Below are 26966 nucleotides of genomic sequence, written 5' to 3' on the forward strand. Positions count from 1 at the left end.
GTTAGCAGTAGCAATTAGAGAAGAAAAAGAAATCAAAGGAATCAAATTAGGCAAAGAAGGGACCAAGCTATCACTCTTTGAAGATGATATGATATGATATACTTAGAGAATCCTAGAAAATCAAGTAAAAAAATTCTTGAGACAATAAATAAATTTGGCAAAGTTGCAGGATACAAAATAAACCCACACAAATCCTGGGAATTCCTGTATATTTCTAATGAAATTCAACAGCAAGAGATAGAAAGAGAAATCCCATTTAAAGTTACTGTAGACATTATAAAATATTTGGGGATCTACCTGCTAAAACAAACCCAGGACCTGTATCACCACAACTACAAAACACTTTTCACACAAATAAAGTCAGATCCAACTAATTGGAAAAATATCAATTGCTCATGACTGGGTCGAGCTAATATAATAAAAATGAAAATTTTACCTAAATTAAATTATATATTTAGGGCCATACCAATTAATTTACCAAAAAACTACTTTATAGAGCTAGAAAAAATTGTAACAAAATTCATCTGGAAGAATAAACGGTCCAGAATATCAAGGGAATTAATGAAAAGAAATGCTAGGGAATGTGGACTAGCTATACCAGATTTTAATCTGTATTATAAAGCAGCAGTCATCAAAACTACTTGGTACTGGCTGAGTAATAGAGAAGTGGATCAATGGAATAGATTAGGCACATGAGATTCAGAAGTCAACGACTATAGTAATCTATTCATTGATATTGATAAACCCCCAGACCCTGGTTTTTGAGATAAGAACTCACTATTTGACAAAAACTGCTGGGAAAACTGAAATATAGTATGGCAGAAACTGGGCATAAACCATTATCTAACATCATATACCAAAATCAAGTCTAAATGGGTGCATGATCTAGGTATAAAGGTTGATACTATAAGCAGTCTCCTAAAACAAGCAATAGTTTACCTATCAAACTTGTGGATAGGGAAAGACTTTATGACTAAACAAGAATTAGAGAACATTACAAAATGTAAAATGGATAATTTTGACTACATGAAATTGAAAAGCTTCTGTACAAACAAAGCCAATGTAACCAAGATTAAGAGGGAGGTGGGAAATTGGGAAAGAATCTTTATAACTTATGTCTCTGACAAAAGACTCATTTCTAAAATATACAGAGAACTGAGTCAAATTTATAAAAATACAAGTCATTCCCCAATTGATAAATGGTCAAAGGATATGAACAGGCAGTTTTCAGAGAAAGAAATTAAAGATATCTATAAACACATGAAGAAATGCTACTACTACATGAAGAAATTCACTACTGATTAGAGAAATGCAAATCAAAACAACTCTGAGGTACCACATCTCACCAGTCAGATTAGCTAAGATGACAAAACAGGAAAACGATAAATGCTGGAGAGGATGTACCAAACTGGAACACTAATACATTGCTGGTGGAGTTGTGAACTGATCCTGCCTTTCTGGAGAGCAATCTGGAATTATGCCCAAAGGACTATAAATACTTTCATACCCTTTGATCCAGCAATACCACTCCTAGGGTTATATCCCAAAGAGATCATAGAAATGGGAGAAAGACCCATATGTACAAAAATGTTTATAGTAGCTCTTTATGTGCTGGCGAAGAATTGGAAATTAAGGGGGTGCCCATCAATTGGGGAATGGCTGAACAAGTTGTGGTATATGCATGTTATGGAATACTATTGTGCTATAAGAAATGAGGAGCAGACTGTCTTCATATTTACTTGGAGAGGCTTATACAAACTGATGCTGAGTGAGAAGAGTAGAACCAGGAGAAATTTGTACATAATTACAGACACAATGTATGTGTGATGACCAACTTTGATAGACTGGACTCCTCTCAGCAATGCAGTGATATAAGTCAATCCCGAAAGACTCATGATGGAGAGAAATATGTGCATCCAGAAAGAACTGAGTTTATATACAGGTGGAAGCAAAATACCTGATCTTTTTCCTTCTCTTATTTGGTTTTATGCCCTTTTTACCATTTTTCATTCCAGCTGATACAATCAGTCTTTATAACCTGACTAATGTATAATGTGAAAATATTTACAGATCCTATACCTGACTATATGCTGCCATGGTGGGGGGGGGAGGGAGGGGGACAAAATGTGAAACTCAAGGAATTGTGGAATTGAATACTGTAAACTAAAAGGAAACAAACAAATTACTTTTAAAAAAAATAATAAAAGTTTGGGGAAAAAATAAAATATTCAATTTGGAAATGACTATATAAATATAAAATATTGCTACATATATAATATCACTTTGTTTCTAGCTGTTTGCTACAACAAAAACAGCTACTGTAAATATCTCTGTACAGATGAATAGTTTGTCCTCTTTATTTATTCTTTGGTCATAAAAATCTAATAGTGATAATGCTGAGTCAACAGGTTTGTACTATTTCATGACTTTTGAAATATCTTAACTGCTCCAAAATGTCTAGACAGGTATCTAAAAGCTGGAATTCAAATCCTAAACAAAATGTTCAGAAAGGATTCCACTTATTGTATTTATTTATAAACCACATAAGTAGATCTTCATGGAGAAGGGGTTCATAGCTGCTGGAGAAGTGATATTTTCTGAAGTATCTCTAGAAAGCCAGTAATGTTACCCCAAAATTCTGATGTAAACCTTAAGGAACATAAGTAAAAAAAATGCATCTTTTGTTTTTTATCTGTGTTTATATAAGTGTGTGTTTGTGTGTGTGTATGTGTGTGTGTACCACAACCTCCTTTTTTATAATTGAGTAGGTATTATTTGGTAAAAACCCTATTTACCACTAATAGCTATTCTAGATAGCTTGGGAAAAGTCACTCACACACACACACATGCACATGCACACACACATACATAAAAAACAAAATTGAAAAAATACTTGATTTTGATTTTGTTTATTGATTATGTTGATTTTGAATTTCTTTTTCTCTAGTAGGGGGACAATCAAAAGAGAGAGAAAATGAATTCTGTCCATTGAAAATATATTTTAATTTAAAAAAGAAAAAAAAGAGCTTTCAGGTTTTTCCTGGAGTCAGGAAGATTTGAACTCAATCCTAGACCCAGACATCCACTGGCTTTGTGATCCTGAGCAAGTCACTTACACCCTATTTGCCTCAATTCCTCGTCTATAAAATGGGGCCACACTGGAGAACGAAGTTGCAAACAACTCCAGCATCTATTTTTATTCTTTTGCTTTTTGAAGGGGGAAAGGCAGGGCACTTGGGGCTAAATGACTTGCCCAAGGTCACAAGGCTAGTAAGTGTTAAGTGTCTGAGGCCGGATTTGAACTCAGGTCCTCCTGACTGCAGGGCCGGTGCTCTATTCACTGTGCCACCTAGATGCCCTGTCTCCAGCATCTTTGGCAAGAAAAGAAGACACAGCTGAACCACTGAACAACAATCAGCTTTAAGAGGATTTAGAAAGACCTGTTGTTGAATTTTAGCTTAGACTTAAAGGAAGACAGGAAAGCCAGGAGATGAACAAAAGGAGGGACAACATTCCATGCATGAGGGATAGCCAAGGACAATTCAGGGAGTGGGGAGATGGAGTGTCTTTGGACAAAGAATAGCAAGGATGGCAGTGTCACTAAACTGGAGAATACCTGCAGCTCTCCAAGCTTTCCTACTTGTCTGTGCCTCTGTTGGGCTATCCTTCAATTCTCTTCCTCTGCATTTTAAAAAATAAAGATATCTCAATGATTCTCTTCTCTTTCTTTTTTTTTCCTTCCTTCCTTCCTTCCTTCCTTTCTTCCTTTCTTTCTCTCTTTCTTTTGCTAATCTATCACTATTTATTCTTATGCTCCTATTTCTCCCCCACATTTGAAAAACAACAACAAAGTTCTTGTAACAAATACTCATAGTCAAGCAAAATAAATTTGACATTGACTATGTCCAAAAACATATATCTAATTCTGCATCTTGAGTCTGTTATGTATCTGTCAACATCTGGGAAGCATGTCTCATCAGCAGCCCTCTGGAGTTATGGTTGTTTCATTGTATAAGGAAGGCTGTTGCTTCCTGATAGCAACTTCACTTTCTTAGGATAAAGACTGGATTTTGATGACTTTTCAGGCTCTCTTAGCATATACAGTCAGTCAAAAGCATTCTTTGGCAGAAAAGAAATGGGTAAGTATATTAGCTTTGGGGTGAGTGACATATGGTGCTCATAGGAGTTGCTAAAGGTCAGTTGTTTGTTCCTGCAGAAAATTCATTTCTCAATGCCTGGTCTTGGGTTTAGCTCTGTGCTTTAGGAAATCATCTACCCAAGCAAACAGCTTTTTCCTAGTAATTGTGAGTGAAAGGGGTCTGTCCTAGACCACTGATCATAAATCATTCAGCAATATCAGTGTTAACAATAAATAACAATTAGTAGAAATATTTATCCTTAGTGTTTATTAAATGTATACAAGGTCTTTCCAAAAGCTTTCAGCAAGTTAAAAAATTCTGTGATTAGAAATTGAGAAAAAAATTCTTAGCTTGGGCATTTTCTCTAGCTGGAATGCTATTCCTACTGGCTTCCTTGGCTTCTTTTAAGTCTCAACAAAAATCCCATCTTCTACAGAAAGCCTTCTCAATATCTCTGAATGCTTAGTGCCTTCCCTCTGTTAAGTATTTTCTACTCCTCCTGTATATAGTTTGTTTGTTTGCTTTTTGGCTCCCATCAGATTGTGAGCTCCTTGAGCTATCTTTTTGGGACTATCTTTTGCCTCTTTGTATTTTATATCCTCAGAGCTTAGCACAGTAACTGGGGCATAGTAGATGTGTATTATTTAGTTAAATATTCATTATTCACTAATATTGTCTATATAGCAAAATATTCATAATAGAACTTTTTGTGGAAGCAAAGAACTGGAAACAAAGTAGTTGCCTTGATTGGGGAATAGCTAAAGGAATCAGGATTCGTGACAAATAGGAAGAATTCAGAGTAGAGGATGACCTTTGTTTATTAGTGCAGAGTATAGCAAGTAGAACCAGGAAAACAATTTACACAATCACAATGAACACAACAATGTAAATAGAAAGGAAAACAAAAGTGAATGCCATATAATTGACCAAACTTGGCATAAAAGAAAAGCTTAAAAATGCTCCTTCCCCATTTCACTACAGGGGTGGGAGATATTGTGTCCAGAATAGTGCCAAGTTTGGGAAATGATGAGGTATGGACTCTGTGAGCTACCTTGAGCTCTCCTTCAATCTTTGAAGTATAGGCTCTGGGAACTCCCCTTGAACTCTGATTAAATCATCCCATTTGATGAGGCATTTGCATGAGGCCATCAACCTTACATTATGGCTGTGTCCAAACCTGTTACTAGACTTCCCACTCTTGAACCTATCAAAATATCAATCTACCTTGGAACTGGCCTAGCCCATCATTGTCTGTAATCTCCAGGTAACCTCCAGCAACTTCCCACCCTTAATCACTCATTGACCTTATTAACTCCTCCTGAAGACCCTCCCCAAACTTCTCCTCTAGACCACCCCTATATTCCTCCCACAACTTTCTGTATATAAGATCCCATCTTGCCCCCATGTGGATGAGAGCTCCATAGAATGACCTAATACAGACTTATCTCTGTGTCTAATACAAGCAAACTTTTAATAAACTTTACTTTTCTTTGGCTGAGAAGACTTGAGTCAAATTCGTTTGGCAGGACCCAGCATGTTGGTATTTTAGGGTCTCCAGAGCAACCCTAACCCTCTTTATAGGTAACCTCTTCAGAAAATATATTTTTTAGTTCCCTTGAATTGCTTTTTCTCTTTCATTTGTAATCTTTATTACAAGGGGATAGCTACCTGGTTGAAGACCAAGGAGAGGGAGGAATAAATTCAGATATTTCTTCAAAAGATTCAGTAAAGATCTGATTGCTTCTTCAAGTGTCAATTAAGGATGGCACAAACTTCTGCCTTATGGCAGCCCCTACCTGAGACAGTGATTGTGGCTTTGTTAAAATAAAGGACTCGATATTCCCCAGAAGATAAAGGGTAAAAGGATATGAACAGGCAATTTTCAGAAGATGAATTCAAAGCTATCTATAGTCATATAAAAAATGCTCTCAGTCATTCTTGATTAGAGAAATGCAAATTAAAACAATTCTGAAGAACACCTTGTACCTATCAGAAATGAGAAATGCTATAGGTGATAAGGGAAAATAGGTATGTTAACAAATTGTTGGTAAAGTTATGAACTGGTCCAACCATTCTGGAGAACAATTTAGAACTATGGCCAAAGGGCTATAAAACTGTGCAAATCTTTTGACCCAGCAATATGTCCAATAGGTATGTAACCCAAAGAGATCAAAGGAAAAGGAATTATGTATACAAAAACATTTTTGGCAGTATGTATACAAAAACATTTTCTCTGGTGGCAAATTGGAATTGGAAATTGAGGGGATATTTATCAATTGGGTATGGCTGGACAAACCTTAGCATGTGATTGTGAGGGAGTACTATTGTGCTATAAGAAATGACGGGGGATGGTTTGAGAAAAACATGACAAAAAGTATATGAACTGATGCAAAATGAAGTGAGAACTGGAAAATCTTTGTGCATAGTAACAGTGATGCAATGATGATTAACAGTGAAAGACTTGGCTGCTTTGATGATACAATGAAACAAAGTAAATTCTGAAGGACTCATGATGGAAAAATATTATCCACCTCCAGAGAAAGAATTGATGAACTCTGAGTGCAAATTGAAGTATAATTTTTTTTATTTTGTTATATGACTAATATGGAAATATTTTTTTTCATGATTTCTCATGTTTAACTGAAATCATCTTGCTTGTTTTTTTCAGTGGTTTGGGAGGAAAGAAGAAAATTTAGAATTTAAAATTTAATAAGAAAAGAGTCCTAATAAATAAACAATACAATTTAAAATGATTAAGTAGTATCCAAGAGACAAATGAGAATAAAATAAATCTCAGATATACGAAAAAAAGTTTCAGGTTTTTTCACATAGAATTGTGTGCAACAGCATAGTAAATGGGTTCAGAGACTGCTTAGGAAAGTAGAGAAAAGTTTATTTATTCTTTCTCATGAGAAAGGGCCCTCTGCCCCTGTTGCTTAAATGGCATCTGCCAGGGAGAGAGCAACAGGTAGAAGCCCATGGTTATATAACCTTCTAATGCAGAAACCCAACCCAACTGGCCTTCACTCTCATTGGCAGGGAGGCCAGCCCACAACCTAAGTTCGGGAATCTATCTTGGAGACAAAGGACATGGAAACATGTGGGTGTCCAATGCAAGGCCAGGGACGCTGTTTTATCCTTATTTGGCTTATCTTGTGCTGAGGTGGCACTGTGAAGTGTCTCCATTGCTCTAAGTCCCAGATTCCTGTAAGGTCAGATGACCTCTAAACTTAGGCCTGGTAGATGCTGAAGCCACTCTAGATTTGATTTTTCAGAATGGGGAAACTTCACTGCAAATTATCCCTCACACATCCCCCCTGTTCTTTTATACCTTTTGAAGTTTCCCGACTTTTCTTAATTCTAATTACCCTGGACGAATTGACAACATACAAGGGGGCAGTCTCCTCTGTGAGTGCAGATACAGAGATTCAAAATAAAACAATAACAAACAATTGTCCTTTTAAAGTCCAAAAGTCTCTTTTCACACTGCTGTCCATATCTGAGGAAGTCCTCTGGTCACTTAGGGTCATCCATCTTCAGTCCTGCATCCTAGCCTCTCTTTCTTCTGCCTTCTTCCATTCATTTACCTACAAAAGGAACCTTGTACCAATTTAAATGATTACTCCAGCACCCTTACCATTCTTACTAAATTAAAATTGGAGTCCTGGCCAATTGTCACGATCACACATTAAAACTAGTTTCCTATATTATGCATTAATCCATTAATTCCTCCACCAGGAGAATGGGATTTCACTAAAGGATTTACATTAAGCTTACAATTAAAACAATTAAAATTTTTACCAAATAGTCCAAAAATTATCCTCCTCTTAAAAATGACCTCTTATAACAAAGTTGAGACAAGTGTGATACCAGCTAAATAACAGAATAATATTCCCACAAACCCTTGACCTACTTGTCCTCATATTATTACAAAGAAGTAAAGGACCCTGACTCATACAGGAATACCTATACTAAACCCTAAGCCTAATACCTTTATCTTAATAGTAACTTAAGATGTTCCTGAATCAAGTATTTAATAGATTTGTTGTTGTGTTTTCAAAACTTTTGATTATTGAAACTTGCCACCAAGAATAGGGACAAAACTGTAATGAGGAAACCATATTTCCCAAACTTCAGAACGTCAATTTCAAGCAAAATTTATACCAAACTGTGATCTACATTGAGCCAAGCTTAAAGTCTGCCAGGTGCTTACAGGTAAATCAAGTCAGAAGAATCCTACCTCAGTTCATGTGGAACAGTCGTTCCCCTGACCCTCCATACCCATACTTCACAAGCCTTCCATACCTGTACTTCATAGTATCTGGCATCATGGATCAGTGGCTCAGATAGCTTGGGTATCCTTTCTTAATACTCATATCTGGAGTTGAACTCAAAGAAACAGTCAGTTAACAGTCCCATCAGATCTTCAATAACAAGCACCAACAATCAGTTTAAGATATGATTATAATCTCACATTGGTTAAGGAACATCTTTAAAGTGAGCCTCAAACAACCTGTATTCATTTCTATATTTATTCTTGTTCATAAAAATCAAATCTCCCATCAGGATTATAAATTATTGCTCTAATAGATGTGTATCTATTTTCCAACTTCTCTATCTTCGTATAATTATGCTTAATCTGAGCTCATACTAAAATTTCTTTTCTCTCAACTAAAAATGTCTCTGATTTAATCCCAACAATCAATTCAGTCAACTGCATTAATACCCAATTGATCTTCCATCACTGAAATACACTGGGACCCCATTCCACACATATACACAGATATACCTTTACTATAGTAACTATAATCCCAACGTCAGTCCATGGGATAATGATTCAATTTTGCATTTGTATCCTTATTTCCTTTCCTTCTCAAATTTGATTGAACTATTAATTATAAAATTGACTTACAAATCTTTCTACCTTCCTAAATACTTACACTCTTCTCAACATATTTAAACCATTTGATACAAAGGTATCCAGACCACTATCTAGAGGTAGGAGGGGCTTGGATAAGTCCCCATTTGTCCCCAAATCTTATCTTCCTTTCACATTTCTAGTCAAACCTTTATTTATCCTTCCAAATCTCTCAAACCCATTATCCAGCTTATTCAGCTTTCCTTTACACTTTTAACCATAAAACAAGATAGCTCCTAAGTTATTATACTTTTACTAACATAGCTGTTCTGCTTAGACAAAGCAAAGAGGTTAATGGCTAAACCCCACGAGCTGATGGATTTATGTCCTTGCAAAGTTTGTTTATTCTTCCCTAGTTATACTCAGTCTGGAAGAGTGAGATACTTCAGGAATCTAAATCTTTTACTTATACATTCAATTACAAATGTTAACTTTTGCTTATGCCATGTAATAACCACAAATTCAGATTAAAAAAGCAAGATCTCTTCTACACACACACACACACACACACACACACACACACACACACACACACACACACACACACACAGAAGAAACAAAAGCAAACTTATCTCCTAAGGGTGGTTATCAGGGGCAATTGAAGGGAACATCCCAATGAAGTCCATTCCCAATTAACTAGCTGCTTGTGGGTTAAAGCAGAGATTTTCCTTGACCAAAGGGCAGGTGAGAAGGCTGGTCAGCTGACCCCCTCCTCTCGGATTCAAGATCTTACCAAACTGTGTCAATTTCCTGGTCAAGCATGAATTCTGAAAGGCCCTCATCAGGGATTGCCCATCAGCGTCCCCCCAGGAAAAACCTCCAGGTCTCCCCTAATTCCTAGCCAAACTCAATTGACTTCACCAACAGATTGGTGACCCACAGTTCCTCCCCCGGGGCCTCTGCACAGAACTTACATGACCTCCAACCTTCCTCATGATGGGGATGGCCATTCCAGGAATTCTCTAGCTTAGAAAACAGTTCCTCCTCGGAATTCCACTCTATGGACCCTTGGGACCAACAAGTCACCACTCCAAGGGATGCCAGATAATGTCCGATGGGACATCCTACCAGTCAGATAGATGACGGGGCTCTGATAATCCCTCAAAAAGAAGCCTGGTTAAAATCTTAGTGGAATCTTCAAATCTGTGTGCAACCCAGCACAGTAAATGAGTTCGGAGACTGCTTAGGAAAGAAGAGAAAAGTTGATTTATTCTTTCTCATGAGAAAGAGCCCTCTGCCCCTGTTGCTCAAATGGCGTCTGCCAGGGAGAGAGCAACAGGTAGAAGCAAGCCCACGGTTATATAATCTTCTAATGCAGAAACCCAATCCCCTAACTGGCCTTCACTGTCATTGGTAGGGAAGCTGGTCCACAACCTAAGTGCACGAATCTATCTTGGAGACAAAGGACACAGAAACATGTGGGTGTCCAATGCAAGGCCAGGAACGATGTTGTATCCTTATTTGGCATATAGTGTACTGAGGTGGCCCTGGAGAGGGACTCCATTGCTCTAAGTCCCAGATTCCTGTAAAGTCAGGTGACCTCTAAACTTAGGTCTAGTGGATGCTGAAGCCACTCTAGATTTGATTTTTCAGAATGGTGAAACTTCACTGAAAATTATCCCTCAAAGAATGATTGCTTTCAAACCCATAAAGGTCCTGGTAATTGGTTAACACTGACCTGGCTAGCTCAGTGTTTTGTATAGTGATCCCTGGGGCAAAAGGGAAATCTTTTAAACTTTGGGCTATATCCAAAGTTGATTCAAAGATGTAACCCTGATATACACCAATTGAGTCAATGTTTCCAGGGAGTTACTACAGAGTCTATAATAATCAGTGGTCAGACCATTTACCATATAATTGATTTCTATATCACATATGAAAACATTGAAATTACCTGCACATTTGTCTGTGACTGCTTGTGTGTTTATTTTGGGGGAAAGGGAACCCTAGTTTCTCTTGGAGCCAGTGTCTTAGTTATCTCTAGTCTCTGGTTTGAATTCACACACTGGGCTGTCTCCAGTCATCCCTGACCCAGAGGGGTACAGAGGAGCACAGCCCTTCCTCCCTTAAATCCTATTCACTTGCAGACTATGGCCTCAAATTCCTGAGCCTTGGTCCTTTTTGAGAAAGACGGACAAACAGCAACAACAACAGTCTTCACGCGGCTCTCATTTACATACACTGCCCTATAGCATCTTCTTTCCTGAATTGCTAAGATTTTATGATCTGGTGGTGGAAAATTCAGAGCAGCTGGCAAGTTCTCTCAGAATTTCTCACTGCAGTCTGAGGCCCCTTGTACTTTCACCAAACGCCGAGTAACTCTTGACTCACTCGAATACTTCAGATAGTCTTTAACAAGAAGAACTCTCTTCTTTCTAGACAAGTCTCTAATTATTAGCTCAAAGCTCTAAAATCAAGTACTACATCAAAGAGTAGCTGACCTCCCAATGATACCAATGCCTCCCACTCTAGGCACCACCCCCAAATCAACAGCACTTGTGACAAGGAGTTCCCCAAATTACAATGCAAGAAACTCATAAACATAACATCAATGCAAAATAATATCATCGGAATAAAACTTATTGCCAGTTAACACTAACCTAGTTAAATGCATCTTTAAATCAGCTACATGAAAAAAACTGTTCCATTCATCTGCCAGTCTTGGTAGTCTAGACCACTTGTATTCTGAGAGCAGTACAGAGTAGTTATTTTAGCTTTCACAACTACAGATGTGTAGCATGAACAATTACCATTCAAAGCATAGATGAACTATTCTGTGAATAATAATTTCTCCAATTAATTTATCAAACCCAATATAAATCCAAATTTAACAACATTGTAGCTACTTGTCCACATGTACAAGAATATAAAAATCTGTGAAATCAAAATTGATCAGGGCATATGACCTTTTGATTGAATCCAAATTTCACAGAACAATTTTTAAGTAAACAATTTTATTTAAAGAAACAATCTTAAATAAAAGGATATTTTCTGTAAGATTTGATAATCAGCTCACTCTGTTGATTGCTTGATACTCAGCTGGGTGACCCAGTGGATAGAGCAACCCTGGAATCAGGAAAAAACAGCCTGACCTCAGACACTTAGGGGTTGTGACCCTGGGAAACTGAATTAATCCTGTTTATCTTAATTCCTCATCTATAAAATGAATTGGAGGAAGAAATGGCAAACCACTCTAGCATCTTTGCCAAGAAAACCCCAAAAGAGGTCATAAGTATCAACCCTGACAGAACAATAACAATCATGAGAAAGCTCAAAATTATACCTCAACTTCCTGTGGAAGAGGCAAGCTATTTTCTGAGTATAGTTAACAACTGTATATGCTTGTCAAACTTTCTAGCCTTCTCTCATCTCACTTTTATTCTAGAGTCAGTACTTTTTCCCACTGTACAGCAGTGGGAAGTGAAAGAGAAATTGGAATATATAGTACTTCAAAACCCAAAGGAAATCACTGCACACTCAATAACAATCTATCCATAAATCTTGTTGCACTTCAAAGTATTTTCTACACAGCTGTTGAAATTATTTTTTTTTAATGCCTATTTAGTCATGTCATTCTCCCTACTTTAGGCAGCTAAGTGGTACACTGGTTTTTAGAGCTGGACTTATGTGACATATGGAAAGTCAAAGAAATATAATTTCTGGGTAATTGGCAATCAATTTTATTAATTGTGAATAATAGATAATTAATAAAATGATGGTCATATAGCTTTCCCTCATAAATCAAAGAGGAATCATGGAGGTCATTCAGTGCTTATACACTCTTGGAAGACTGAATGATCCTAACAGGTGGAAATCAACTGATTGGTTAACAATTAATGAGAGAATGAATATTATAAGGAGAGGTGGGATTATTTTAATCAGGGGCTTGAGATGTGTCTTTGTTCATGGTACTCATGGACAAAGAAAGACTCATCTCAAGTCATATTACTCCCACCTAGGGCAATCAAAACAAAAGAATCTATTCTTTACCTAGTCAATGTACAGTGAACAATGGTGGCGTAAGAATTATACTTAGATAAGATAGTTTGGGTGAGGTAAATTCTTTCGGTAGGGTCTGACATGCCATTGAGATGTTGGACTTTGAATGAAGGGGAAAAAGTCTGGATTGCTCTCTGCCCCACCATTGATTGGTTATTAATATAAGAGAGAAATAATCATTTCTTTCACTTGAAATCAAGAAGACCTGAGACCAAATACTGCCTCATATAGTTACTAGATGTGTAATGGTGGGCAATCCACTTAACCTTCATGGGCCTCAGTTTCTTCATCCATAAAATGGAGAAAATAATAACACCTACCTCTAAGAGATGTTGTAAGGGTAAATTGATATATTTGTAAAGTGCTTTGGAAAATCTAAAGTGTTATTAAAAATGTTAACTATTCTTGTTACTCAATAAACTCTAATGGGTCCATATTGCCTTTAGTATGAAGTATAAACACTTCTATTTGTCATTTAAAACCCTTCACATCCCAGCCCCAACCTACTCTTGAAAACTTATTACACATTCTTCCTCTTCATGCAGTCTACTGTCTAATGAAACTGACCTTTTTATTGTTCCTAATCCATGACTCTATTTCTTATCTCTGCACCTTTGCACAAACTATTGCTTATCTCATCATTTGTATGTGCCCAATATCTGGAATTTCCATACCCCCCTCCTACCTCAATCTGTTAGCATGCCTAGTTTCCTTTGAGAATCAACTCAAGGGTGCCCCAACCCATAGGAATGTCCCTTTCCAAGAAGAGAGGACTAGAGATTTCTGTAGCCTTGCTGAGAATGCTGCCCCTGGGGGAGGGCACTGGCTGTGGTCTTCATGCCTGCAGGGGGTTGGGCCTCCTGGGTCAGTGCTTAGGCCCTGGACATGGACCCTGTGTAGGGAAAACCATGAAGGTATTTCTGAGAACCTGATGAACAGACTGTATATCAGAGTTGTTTGTTGGGTGTTTGGATGTATCCAAGTATTCACTTTAAGGGGGGCAGTGAAGGGGCTCTTTGATTTGGAGGCATGGGAGCAAATAAGTAAGAGTGAAATAAGTGAAACTGAGGTGGTTGCCTTTGTGCTCAGGCTCAGGAGTCTGGTGAACCAGAATGCCATGTTTGGTGTATCTAATGGTGCATCCTGGTGGGAGGCTCAAACTGGCCCTGGCCTGTGACCTCAGTGTGGCAATTTTGTCTGCCATCATGGGACTTTAGAAACAACCCGATGGTTCCATCCACGTACACGGGAAACTGGTTCCTAGATCTCTGTGTGGACGTGGGCCTGGTCAATGGGCTTATCTTTACCCTGATGGTATATGGATAGGAAGGAGGCAAAGGTCATCAGGCTAGTGAATCATGCTGTGCTCCAGAACCAGGAGGGCACCACAGCTTACCACACACAGAACCTGGGGCTGGCCATAGAGATCCACCACAGTCACTCATCTCAGCTACTTCCATTGACAGAGGGATGAAGGTAGACATCACGTTCGGAATGGCTACTGAAGGGATGTGCTGTGAGATGAGCAGAATGTCCTACTCTGGCATAGACTGGAGGCCTACTGGCCTTCCTAGAGAAGCACTGCTCTACCTTGATGGTAAATGACTCTTGGGAAGCCTGGAGAATGGGGTACCTGAGTCCCTGACCAGCTGAGGCAGGATCAAGGGGAAAAACTTGACCTTTGCTTCTATCTAAGATTCTTCACCTAGGTCATTAAAAATAAATGGACTCAGCTTAAGTACTTCCAAATGACATGGTTCCTGCTTCCTCTCTCAGTTGCAAATGGTCTCCTCTCCAAATATCCTGCATCAATTTTCTATATACATAAACGCACATACACACACACTCACTTATTCTATCCTGGGAATTTAATTTTAAATTTAAGTTACTTGAGGTCACCACTTCAGTTTTGTCTTTGTATTCTGAGTACCTATCACACAGTAGGCATTTAATAAATGCTTGATGATTGAATGTTTGCTTAAATAATCCATAAAAATTCACCTTGACCATCAATGAAAAATGATGGGCTTTCAGCAAAAGGGAATAAAGTTTCTTTTGAAGAAAATAAATATGGGTAGGATATTTAATGTGCAATTTCATAGTCAATAAACTTTTTTCTGTAAAACATTTTATTTGTAATAGAATCCTATGTCTTGCAGATGCTACTATGTAGAAAAGGGACCAGGGTAGGGTTTTAAAAGGATTTTCAAAATCAAGCTAATTTCAATTTTAGAAACAATTATAGATTTGAATATGATATAAACTATTAAAATCTCTTAAGTTAAACCAAATGAGAAATATTTAATTGTTCTGGGTATTACCAGAATATGATTGAAAATACCTACTGTGAGAGCAAAAACCATGAATTGTGGAATTTAATGGTTTTGAAAATGAAGTCCAACTACTTATGTAATGCAAAATATTTCATTTTTTAGTTAATATTTTCTTCCTTATCATCTAGTACCACTTCTGAAATACATAATCCCTCATTTTCTGAATTCTATCTATATTAAACTGTGAATAGCAATTTTAGTAGGTTGTGATGTTTCAAATGTAGCCGTGAGTTAAAAAGTTAACCTACTAGGAAAGACCAGAAATGGAGTTTCTGTTACCATCTTGACCTATAAGACTATCATATCTTATATAATTGGTATTATAGCATTAAAAATCCTTGTATTTGATAAGCAGACACTAGTAAATACTGTGTATATGAAACAGAGATTGTCTTAAGGAATTACTACAAGAGTTATAACAAATGCTTTCAATCAAGATTAAGAGAAAAATGTTTAGGTTTGCTGATACATTATTTTTTCTTGGTAATTTGGGGAGTCAAAAGAATCTACTCACCAGTATTTAAATTTGTTGTTGTTGAGTTGTTTCAGTTGAGAGAAATGATTATTATTAAATAACCAATTATTGGGGAGATCCAGGGTTATTCCTTTTTAAAAGGAAATCTCTGTCCTTGCCCAAAAACTTAGGCCACCTAGACCATCTTATCCAGGTAGAGTTGTTCCCCTAATCAATTTGAGAAATTTACAAAGAATTTAATCTAGGGTGAATTCAGGCCATTGTGTTCTCCTCAAGCTTGGCCAGGAGGTACATTCTTTGTATAGATACCTCAAGGTTAGGGATAGTCTGGAAGTAAATCACATAATCAAAGTCACATTCTCCCCTGTAGCAGCAAGCACCCCAAGCATGTCCTCAGGGTTTGCTGCTACCACAGGTTCTTGGATCTGCTTTGATAAAGGAAAGCAACTCAAAATGGGTTAACAAGCTTACTTTAATCAGTCAGACATATATCGTTTACCTTGTTCAGGGGAAAAAGGTCAGCACCCCAAACTTCAAAGTATACAGGCAGAATTATCAAGACAGAAACAGATCAAGTAGATAGATTTCCAAACTGTCCAACCATTACATCCATACCCAGTCAACATCTGGGTTTCCACATCTGGGTTTTTCAAAGCCGGGGGGGCCCTGGACAATGGCTTCCCAGAATACAGATCAAATCACAGAACACTTCTCAAAGTGAGCCCCCAAAACAAAGCTACACATCAGGGCTTATATAGCCTTCTCCTGGCTCAGAGAATGTAACAACATTTTGGACCCACTGGCCAATCAAAAAGTATCAACTGAAAAACAAGCCTCCCACCCCAGGCTCCAGGTGCACTTTAGGCTAGGGGCAGGGAAGATCTTTAAATTTGCATTTCCATTACATCCCCTCATTAGAATAGACCCATCTCTCATTATAATATTCATTCTCTTATAACTTGCTAACCAATCAGAGTTGATTGCCAGTCTCAGGAACACCCAACCTTCCAGGGGCATATAAGCACTGGGTGGGTTTCATAAGGGGTTTTAGGCATTTGAGAGTGGCACTGACTCATTTTATTAATCATATGCTAGCATGATTAATAAAATGACTAATTACCCAGAAACTATGTTTCTCAAGCTTTTTATACATCACACAATTGTGTCAGATGCTTTGTGAACCCATTTGGAATTTTCTTGGCAAAGATACAAAAGTGGTTTTCCATTTCCTTCTCCAGATCATTTAAATTTACATTTGTATAACTAATTCTCTGTTATTTGAAAAGTAGGAAACTGAAACTCAGCCTTCATGTTCTTGACTCCACACCTAGGAATGAGATTCCCAGACTAAAGTTTTTATCTGTTCTTCATAATTCTAAAGGTTAAAGTAATACTTATTTTTAACTAAGTAAAAGCTTGGGCTCATCATCAAAGGGTATTATCCTTGTTATGTACAGGCTTTGTGCTTTAATAGCATCAATGTTCTCTATAGAGTCACTGTATATCAAGAAGTAGTGATTTGACCATCAATAAAACTGAACCCACACACCATTAAAGCACCCTATGCCAGGTTCTTACCATGTATTAAGTCACATAGAGATAATTTTGCTTGCTTATTTTGGGGTTCAATTCTAGGTTTTTCTCTTTTTCAGGGGTGGGAGGGAGGTTGGGTAAATTCAACAATGATTTTATTTTAATATATTTAAGTAATGCTTGTACTAATGTAGTAAGTGAAAAGTAAATTTGAAGGAAATTTTCTTAGATAGGTGAGTAAGTAGAGTACTTTGTATTATTCAAAAAGGAAATTGTATCCCGAAATTTTCAGAGTCAAACTTATCTAATATGGAATTACTTATTGGAAACTTGGCAAAAGCTCTTAGAAATTGGCTACTGCAAAAACTATATCTAGCAATTTTGCATAAGGGTCTTTTTTTTTTTTTTTGCTTTATTAGAGGGGGAAGGCAAGGCAATTGGGGTTAAGTGACTTGCCCAAGATCACACAGCTAGTAAGTGTTAAGTGTATGAACCCAGATTTGAACTCAGGTCCTCCTGATTCCAGGACCAGTACTCTATTCACTGCGCCACCTAGTCATCCCTCCACAATGGTCTTAAAAGAAAGATATCACTTAAATTGTACTACAGAAACAGATAAGCAGATAACACTTTCATGTGACAACATGACTGCAATTTATCAAAAGACAAATAAGATGAATTCTTACATTTCAAGAGTTATTAAAATAGTAATTTGACCAGTTTACATTTAGAAACAGAAGCTGACAATGCAAAATAGTTGTGTAACTAATAATGCCAGACGGCTATGATATGGTAGATTCAAATTAACCCTTACTTGTCCAAAACCAAACTGAACACCTAAAATACTCAGCCAGTATAAACCTGTAGTATTTGCCTAATTTTCAGTACTTACTATAATCTTTGTTCTATTATTTATTTATTTTTCCAAAATTTTATTTTAGACTCAAACGCCAGAATACAAAGAGAAAATAGAGAAAAGAAACAAAAACATATCATAAACTTAATTATTGGAACTTAAATACAAAGTTAGAAAAAATAAAAATGTCATGTGCATAGCAGAAAATAAGAGAGGATTCAAAATAGGTAACAATAAATTTTCATTTCAAGAAAGCTTATATGATAAATAATACTTTTTGTGTTGAAAATTGTCCATTTTTTCTTTGCTTCCTAGTGAGGTTTTTTTTGTTCTCTGCTGTGCATTTTGTTCTTTTTTTCCTTCACATGCCCCCCCCAAGGCTACAATAAAGTTCAGATATGTTTCTCCATAGCTATAGATATATACATACACATATACATATATACATACATTTATAAACATATACATTCCCAAACCTATTATACTCCTGATCTTTGTTTTTATGTATATACATTCATATCTCTTGTTTCCTATCCCTCCTGCCTCCTCTACTTTACTTTTACCCACTACCTTGTCTTCCTACGACTTGCCTACCCCCCTCCAAGGATCCCTCTCCTATCCTCCCATTCCCATAAATCTAAACACCCTTTTATACCCCTATTTACCTATTCTCTCACCTTCCCCTCTAGAGATCCCCCCTTGTTCTCTCCCCCTCCTTATGTCCCTACCATTTTATTTATGAATTTAGAAAACTTCTATACTTCTAAATATATATGTGTGTGTGTGTGTGTGTGTGTGTGTGTGTATTGTTCCCTCTTATACCCATTCTCGATGAAAGTAGGTTACCAGAACTACCAGCCCTCCCCCCATCTAATTCCTATGTATCAAGTCTTCCTCTTGCATGTCATTTGTTTAAAATAATTACTCCTTTTAGTTGTTCCTAAATGGTTTTACTTTTAAGATTCATATCATGCCCAGGTTTTCCCCAATCTTTCTTATGAACTACCCAATTATTAATAAGAATCTTAGATATAAATTACATTTTACATATATAAAAAGTAAACAGTATGTCCTTATGGATCCCTCATTATCAGTCTTTGTTATGTCACATATTTATGTTGATTCTTGCATGTTGAATCATCTATTAAGTTCAGGTTTTTATTTAATAAAGTCTTGAAAATATGAGAGTTTATCAAATGTCCATTTTTTTTTCATTCAAGATAATAGTTAACTTTGCAGGGTATGATGTTTTTGACCAGAGCCCCAGTTCTTTTGCTCTTTGATATGTTGTATTCCAAGATCTGTGGTCCTTTAATGTTGCTGCTGCTAGGTCTTCTGTAATTTTAATTGTAGCACCATCATATTTAAATTGCTTTAATCTTGATGCTTTTAATAGTTTTTCCTCAAGCTGGGGATTTTGGAATTTGACTATGATATTCCAAGGAGTTTTCCTCATAGGATCTCTTTTAAGTGATAGATGGACTTTTTCTTTTTCTACTTTCTCCCCTTGTTCTAATACTTCAGGACAATTTTCTTTAATTATTTCTTGTATCAAGATTCATTCTTTGAACATAACTTTCAGTTAGTTCAATTATTTTTATATTTTCTCTTCTTGATCTATTCTCCAAATCTGTTTTTCTTATGTTTCACTTTCTCTTCTATTTTTTTCATTATTCATATTTTGTTTAATCATTTCTTGATCTCTTAGAATTTCACTGGCTTCATTTTGTGCAATTCTAATTTTCAAGGTGCATTTTCTTCCTTAAGATTCTGGATCTCCTAGGGGGGCTAGATGGCACAGTGAGTAAAGCACTGGCCCTGGAGTCAGGAGGCCCCAAGTTCGATTCCGGCCTCAGACACTTAACACCCACACACACACACACACAAAACTAGCCTTGAGCAAGTTACTTAACCCCAATTGCCCTCCAAAAGGCAAAAAAAAAAAAGATTCTAGATCTCCTTTTCTGGTAGGTTGACTTTTCTTTCATATCCTTGTTTTTCTAGGATTATTCTTATTTTCTTTTGTAGTTTTTCTTCCATCTCTGTCATTTACCTTTTAAAATCCCTTTTAAGGTCCTCTATAAATTCTTTTGGGGCAGGTGACCATTTAAAATTACTCTTTGGGGGTTTCTTTACTTCAATTTCCTCCTTTGAAGATGAACCCAGTCATCTCTATTCCCATAATAGCTTTCTATCATTGGATTCTTTCTCTTTGCTTGTGCATTTTTTTTTTTTTTTGTGGTGTTAGTTTAGTTATTTGTAGTCACCTCTAGCCCTGGGGTATGGGAAATGATGCCTCTTGCCCCAGATCTTCAGTTTTTCCCTCTATCCTGAAATGGAAGCCAAACCTCCATCCTCCTTTAAGTGCCTAAAGCAGGTGCTTTCTGCCCCACTGCTTCTGCACTCACAGGGTGTGTGCTGGTTCCTTCTCACCCCAGCTGCTCTTTGCAGCACAGCTGGATCTGGAATTCTTGATCAGCAGAGGTTCCTCCCATCTTCCTGGGCTCAAATGCCCAGCTCTCCTTCCTATCCCAGGGGTACAAGTCGGGGTGGCTGGGGCTGATGCAGCCTCTCAAACAAACTAATGCCAGGGCTTTCTGCTTGTTGTTTAAGAGGCTTGGAGCTTGCTGTTAAAATGGACCCAAGCCTGGAGGTGTTTACTCTTCACAGGGACCAAACCTCTTCCTGGGAATTTTGTTCTGATCTTCTCAAATTGTCCCACTAGGACTGGGCTATGCCCCTGTTCTTATTTATCTCCTCCCACACTTTGTTTGCCCTAAGGTTCTATTTTAACTCTTTTGTGGGGGAAGATCTTGAGAGCTTGGAATTTTCTGACCTACTCTGCCATCTGTGTTCTAATATTTAAAACCACATCTAAAGGATAAGGGATAGGCACCTACAAACGAGTATGTTTGTTTCTCATTGAGTGAAAATATCCTTATTTTATTTAAGTCACAAAACAAATTTAGACTCTGAATGCTATGTAAAACAAAGGACTGGAGTTGCCTGCTTTGTAATAAACTTTATGGCTTTCAACCCCTCTTTCTTCCCCCCCCCAACACAAATAAAACATGCTATATGATAAAAAGGTTACTAACTGAGCAACAGGTATTAAATACCAAAAATTTAACAATTTATTACAATTTATTTTATTTAACAATCTAGACAGGGGTGGGGAGTCTGTGGACTCAAGGCCACATGGGACCCTCTAGGTCCCTGGGTAAGACCTTTTGACTGAGTCCAAGTTTTACAGAACAAATCCTTTTATTAAGGGGATATGTTCTATGAAGTTTGGATTCAGTCAAATGATTGCACTTTAGGACCTGTAGCTCCCATTCTAGAAATCTTGCAGGTATCAGCAATTCCAGTGTAATTATAGGTGCAATTGGGAATTCAGTAATCTCTGTAGAGTTGTTAGTATAGTAAAACTTGTAGGTAAAATTCATGCATACTTTTGATAACATAACAGAATTTGTCTACAAATTAAACTCACTGGTTTCATTTTCAGCAAACTAGCCTGGGCCACTTGACATGGCTTTTATTGTTCCTAATGTTAAAGTATGCTCCCTTTTTACAATAAATTCATGACCACCAGAAGATATCAGTTTCACATCTGGGCCCTCACATTCTCCTTGTTTTTTCTGCTTCATCCATTTTCTCCTTATGAAATTATTTTTTGTTTCCACAGGAAACACCTGTGGAATTGTAGCAAAACACTTTCTTATCAGTTCTGAACAGACTGCAGCTTTCCTGGATCACTATTCATAGCCTCTGCTCCCTGAGCCATCCTCCAACCCCCACCCCCAGGTCCTAGCCACCCCGTGTCTTCCTGGGCAATGGAAGTAACCATTTCAATAAACATTCATTAAGCTACTTGCTCTGTGCTAAGTGATAGGGGAGACAATGTTCTTATGACCATGTATAGAGAAACTACATGCTGGTTAAATTGGAGATAACAGAGAGAAGGCACTAGAATGAAGGGGTATCAGGAACCTTCCTGTAGAGTGTTGAATTTTAGCTAGAACTTGAGGGAGGCTAGGAAAGCCATGAGGCAGATGTGAGGAGAAAGAGCATTCCAGGAATGAGGCAGAGTCAGTGAAAACGCCTGGAGGGGGAGATGAGGAATAGCACATAAGCAGGTGTCACTGGATCACAAGGTACATGTGTGGGGTGGGGCAGAGAGGGGATGAGGGAGTTTAGGGTGTAAGGAGCCTGGAAAGGTGGAGGGTGGCACAGGCTATTAAGGGCTTTGGAGGTCAAAGGGGATTTTATATTGGATCATGACAGTGATTGGGAGCTACTGGCATTGGTTGAGAATGAGTGAGGTGAAGTGGTCAGGTCTGTGATAGAGGATTTCACTTTGAAAAGTGAAATTTAAGAAAGTAAATGGATTAAATACCAATCAAAAACTACGTAGTTAAATCATTGCTTACATGCTTCTACATCTCGAGAAGATAACTGTTTATCAAGAGCCCTCACTTAATCTGATGGCTATTGAGAGAACAAGAGGAGAACATTTAAAGACAATTTTTCACAAGGATGATCAAACAAATGGAACTTGAAGGAGGAAAAGAGAAGAGTGGAAGGCAAGTGAATTGATATTTCTTAAAATAGAATATCACAGATGAAGCTCATCTAAGCAATGGAGAGGGAGATGTGTTTCTCTATTAAGAATGTAAGCTCCTTGAAGGCAGGGACTGTCTTTCTTTTTTACTTATATTTATGTTCCCAATGCTTAGCACAGTCTGGCACATATAAGTGCCTAACTAATGCTTATTGCCAGCCTTCTGGAGGAGGAAATGTTGTCCATAAACACATTTATAACTGGAATGAGAAAAATTTATGAAGAAGTACTTCCTCTTTAAAAACTTCCCTTTATCTGAGGTTCATGAAAAACACAAGGAGAGGTCATTCAAGGGCAGGCCACTGAAATGGGTGATAGTATTACTGTAGAGAAAGGTTTCTTAACCTGGGCCCCTGAACTTGGTTTAAATTTTTTATGACTGTTATTCCAATATAATTAGTTTCCTTTGTAATCTCATATGTTTTATTTTATCTCTTTAAAAGCATTTTTATGGGATCCATGACACAAAAGAGGTTTAGCATCTTTTTTTGTTTTTACAGAATAGAGTAGGGAGTGGGCAGAATTTGATGGATTCATGAATAGAAAGCAATGGAACCTTGTATTTTGTAATGTTCTCTTTATTTTCTTTGGTCCTAAATTCTTCACTTCTCCATAGATATGACAGATAAACTATTCTATGCTTTCCTAATTTGCTTATGGTATTTTGCTTTATGTGTAAATCATGTACCCATTTTGACCTTATCTTGCTATATTGTATGAAATGTTGACCTAAACCTAGTTTCTGCCATACCGTTTTCCAGTTTTGTCAGATAGTGAGTTTTTGTTCCAAAAGCTTGAATCTTCAGATTTATCACGGTCATTTTCTGTAATGTAATTTGTAATTAATTTATTTTTACTGATCCACCACTCTATTTCTTAACCAGTGCCAGATTGTTTTGATAACTGCTGTTTTATAATTTGAGATCTATTATGCCTAGACAACCTTCCTTCACATTTTTCATTGATTCCTTTGATATCTTTGACCTTTTGTTCTTCCAGATTAATTTTGTTATTAGTTTTCCTAATCCTATAAGACAATTATTTAATGGCTTAATAGGCAAATGTCTAGAATGGTAAGTGTCTGGAACAACCATCTCTCATCTTAGATGAGGGCTTTGGAAACAGTGATAGGGTAGAAGGGGAATAATTTTGCATGGGTTCTGATACTCCAAATTCAACATCCTCTCTACTATACCCCATTCTTTATCCATCAGTTAACATTATTGGAATTCATCTTACATATGAAGTTCTTTTAAATGAGGAGAATGGGAAGGATTGACACTGGAGGAGATCTGGAGACCTATTCCTGCCTCAGCTGGACAAGGGTGAAGAGAGGCAGTTTTTTCTAATCTTGTTTGATGGTCGTTCAGATTTTGTACTTGTGGAAGAGACATTTTGAGTGATTTTTTCATGGTTGTCTTCCTTGGGGGAACTCTTCTCTGAAGATAGTAATATATTAAAAAATAATCACTTTGCCAAAATTAAATTTATATCGGAAATGTAAAGATAGTTTAACTTTAAGAAAACAGTTAGGACAATGAATCACACAAGTCAATAAAACAACAAAAACATATATTGATAGACACAGAAAACATCTTTCACATAATACAATACTCATATGTGTTAAAAACTCTGAAAGTATAGACCCAGAGAGAGGGACTCATTATTTGACAAAAACTGATAGGAAAAACTGGACAGTAGTCTGGTAGAAATTAGGTTTACACCAATACCTTTAACCATACACCAAGATAAATTTTGAATTAATGTATAACCTACACATTAAAGTTAAATCATAAACAAATTAGAGGAACAAGGAAGAAATTACCTTTCAGATCTATGGATAGAGGAAGAGTTGATGACTAAAAAAATCAATAAAATGGGTCAGAGAAGATTAAATAAACAATGTTGATTACATAAAAAAATTTTTAAAAGATTTTGTACAAACCCATCCAATATAAGTGTGAATAGAAGGGAAGCATATGAGGGGGAAAAAACATCTATGTAGCAAGTTTCTCTAATAAAGATCTCGTGTACAAGATTTAAAAGGAATTGTTTCATAGCATCAAACAAGAATTACTTCAAAAGACTGATAAAATATACCTCTCGCCTCTTGACTGAAATGTATTGGACTTGAGATGAGGACTGAGATCTATATTCCCAGGCATGGTCAATTTTTAATTTGTTTTTCCAGATTATAAATGCTTGTTGCAGCAGATGATTTCTACCTGGGCAGAGTGGGTTGGGGTTGGTGATTTAATGGGTAGGAATAAATACCAAAAAAAGCACCAGCAAAACATTTTTTTTTAATGTGCAGAAAGCAGAAAAGTAAAGAATTTACATACAAAAAGATAGGACAGCCAAGTTATTACCTTGTTCTTTAATTTAATGCATATCTGTGTGTATCTGTGTGCATGTATATACATATATTTATATATTTGTAAAAGCAAGTAGTGCATAAAGGAAGTTTATAGTTTCTTATATAAGACTCTTGGTCTTTTTCTATATTGCAATATTTTCTTTGTTAATCATTATGTCCAGAATTTAAAAAAAGAAATTAAAATAATGAGCATGAAGGGAGTCTGTTGTATTACAAAGCAATAATAACAAAGTTATTAAAACTTACTAGTTTAAAAAATGGAAGTTATTAAAGTTATTAAAACTACTAGTTTAAAAAAATGGAAAAATTGATTGATGAGTTAGTCAAAGTGAGCAAAACCTAGAAGAAAAGGAATATAGTCAGCTCTATTTTTTTTTTAGAAACTCAAAAAGAGAGACTCCTCAGTGAGGGACTCTTTTTTGGGGGGGCAGGAGCAAAAGTTGCTTGGAAACATGGAGGGCAATTCGGCAGAAATCAAGGATAAATATCTCATAAATTGAACTATAATAAATTGCAGGTGTATTATCAATCTAAGTATGGGGTGAACCAAAAGACTTTTCTGAAACCCTGTATAACAGGTCAGGTTATTTAGAAAATTAAGGGGAAATAAATGGAGCATCATTTCCTTCACAACATATTTCAGGTAAAAAGCAATGACTAGTGTTGTCTCTACACCTTTGAGGCTAAAACATACTTCTTCATTTCTATTAAGAAGCAAAAAAAACAACAACAAAAACCTAAGTGCATTCCACTTATGCTGCTAATGGAAAATATTCTATGATTTTGCTTACCTTTTTTCTATGGAGAGGTCCTCGAGGGATCTTGTATATTGGGAATTGATAAGTTTTATAAAGGGAGAAAGAAGAAAAGGAACTTAGAGCTACCCTGTATCCCACACAGAGAGAAGAGAAAGGCAGACAGCTTCCTTTTAACTGAAACTCGTCATCTACTTTTAGTTTCAGAATTAATGTGGGTGAGGTTAGGAAAACTCTTGAGAAATAAAGGAAATATTTGAGTTTCAGAATCAGTAGAAAGGCAAAAGGTTCCCTTTTTATTTTCCTTCCTTTTCCCTAGTTGAGATTTGTCCTCCACACTTAATAGAACTTGACCCTCTACCTGTGCAGAAAACTCTCCCTTCTGTCCTGGTCTCACAAGCAATCACTTCTTCACAGTGTCTACCCTTTGCTTCCTTGGACATTTGACATTTTTTAGAATGGAAATATGAGTCTTCCCCAGACCATGATCTCTCCTCTAGTTCTCTCCTACTCTTAATAACATCATTGTTATCCTGAGTTTCAGGATTCAGATTCAGAGTTTCCTTGAAGCCATGCTCCTCCTAGGAAGTCAAATTTAAAACCTTGGCATCCTCTTGGATTCTTCATATCCCTTTCTCATTTCTTGTTGAAGCAGTCATCAAGTCCCATGTGACTTGGAGAATAGAAATAGAGAGAACAGGAAAAGCTGCTTTCTGGGGAAAGGTGATTAGTTCCAAGTGGAAGATGATTTGATTGTTGGAGATGTTGACCATAATGTGCCAATCAGAATGAATGAAAGAAAGAATGAACATTCAAATGTATATCATATGCTGTTAAATTATATCATCAAGGTAGACTGAAGCAAAAAGTTTTGAGCACATTTTATTTGTTGGCAAGGCTAGCAATTAAAGGGGTCTCTTGTTTTCTCAGTTGGTCAAAAGACCATGTAATAGGACT

The 26966-nt window shown here is 36.8% G+C and overlaps 1 protein-coding gene, 1 long non-coding RNA gene and 1 pseudogene across 2 annotated transcripts in view; all 3 read right to left on the reverse strand.

Annotated features, from left to right (window-relative positions):
- Nucleotides 1-26130, reverse strand: part of LOC138143438 (ecto-ADP-ribosyltransferase 5-like) — a 45174-nt gene extending 19044 nt beyond the window's left edge. Inside the window, exon 1 of the mRNA XM_069064672.1 lies at nt 26046-26130. The gene's annotated coding sequence lies outside the window, so the exon portion shown is untranslated. The remainder of the gene's footprint in view (nt 1-26045) is intronic.
- LOC138143440 (uncharacterized) lies at nt 4930-11828 on the reverse strand. Its single transcript, XR_011163701.1, has 2 exons — nt 9972-11828; nt 4930-7726 (listed from the first exon to the last, which is right to left on the reverse strand). It is a non-coding gene; the product is annotated as an uncharacterized lncRNA (long non-coding RNA).
- Nucleotides 20278-22017, reverse strand: LOC138143377 (elongin-C pseudogene; annotated as a pseudogene).
- Nucleotides 26131-26966: the final 836 nt, after the last annotated feature.

The sequence above is a fragment of the Petaurus breviceps genome, unplaced genomic scaffold (assembly GCF_028583685.1).
Source record: "Petaurus breviceps papuanus isolate PSGF00001 unplaced genomic scaffold, PetGlider_PUasm1.0 90639, whole genome shotgun sequence".
NCBI classification, from domain to species: Eukaryota; Metazoa; Chordata; class Mammalia; order Diprotodontia; family Petauridae; genus Petaurus; species Petaurus breviceps.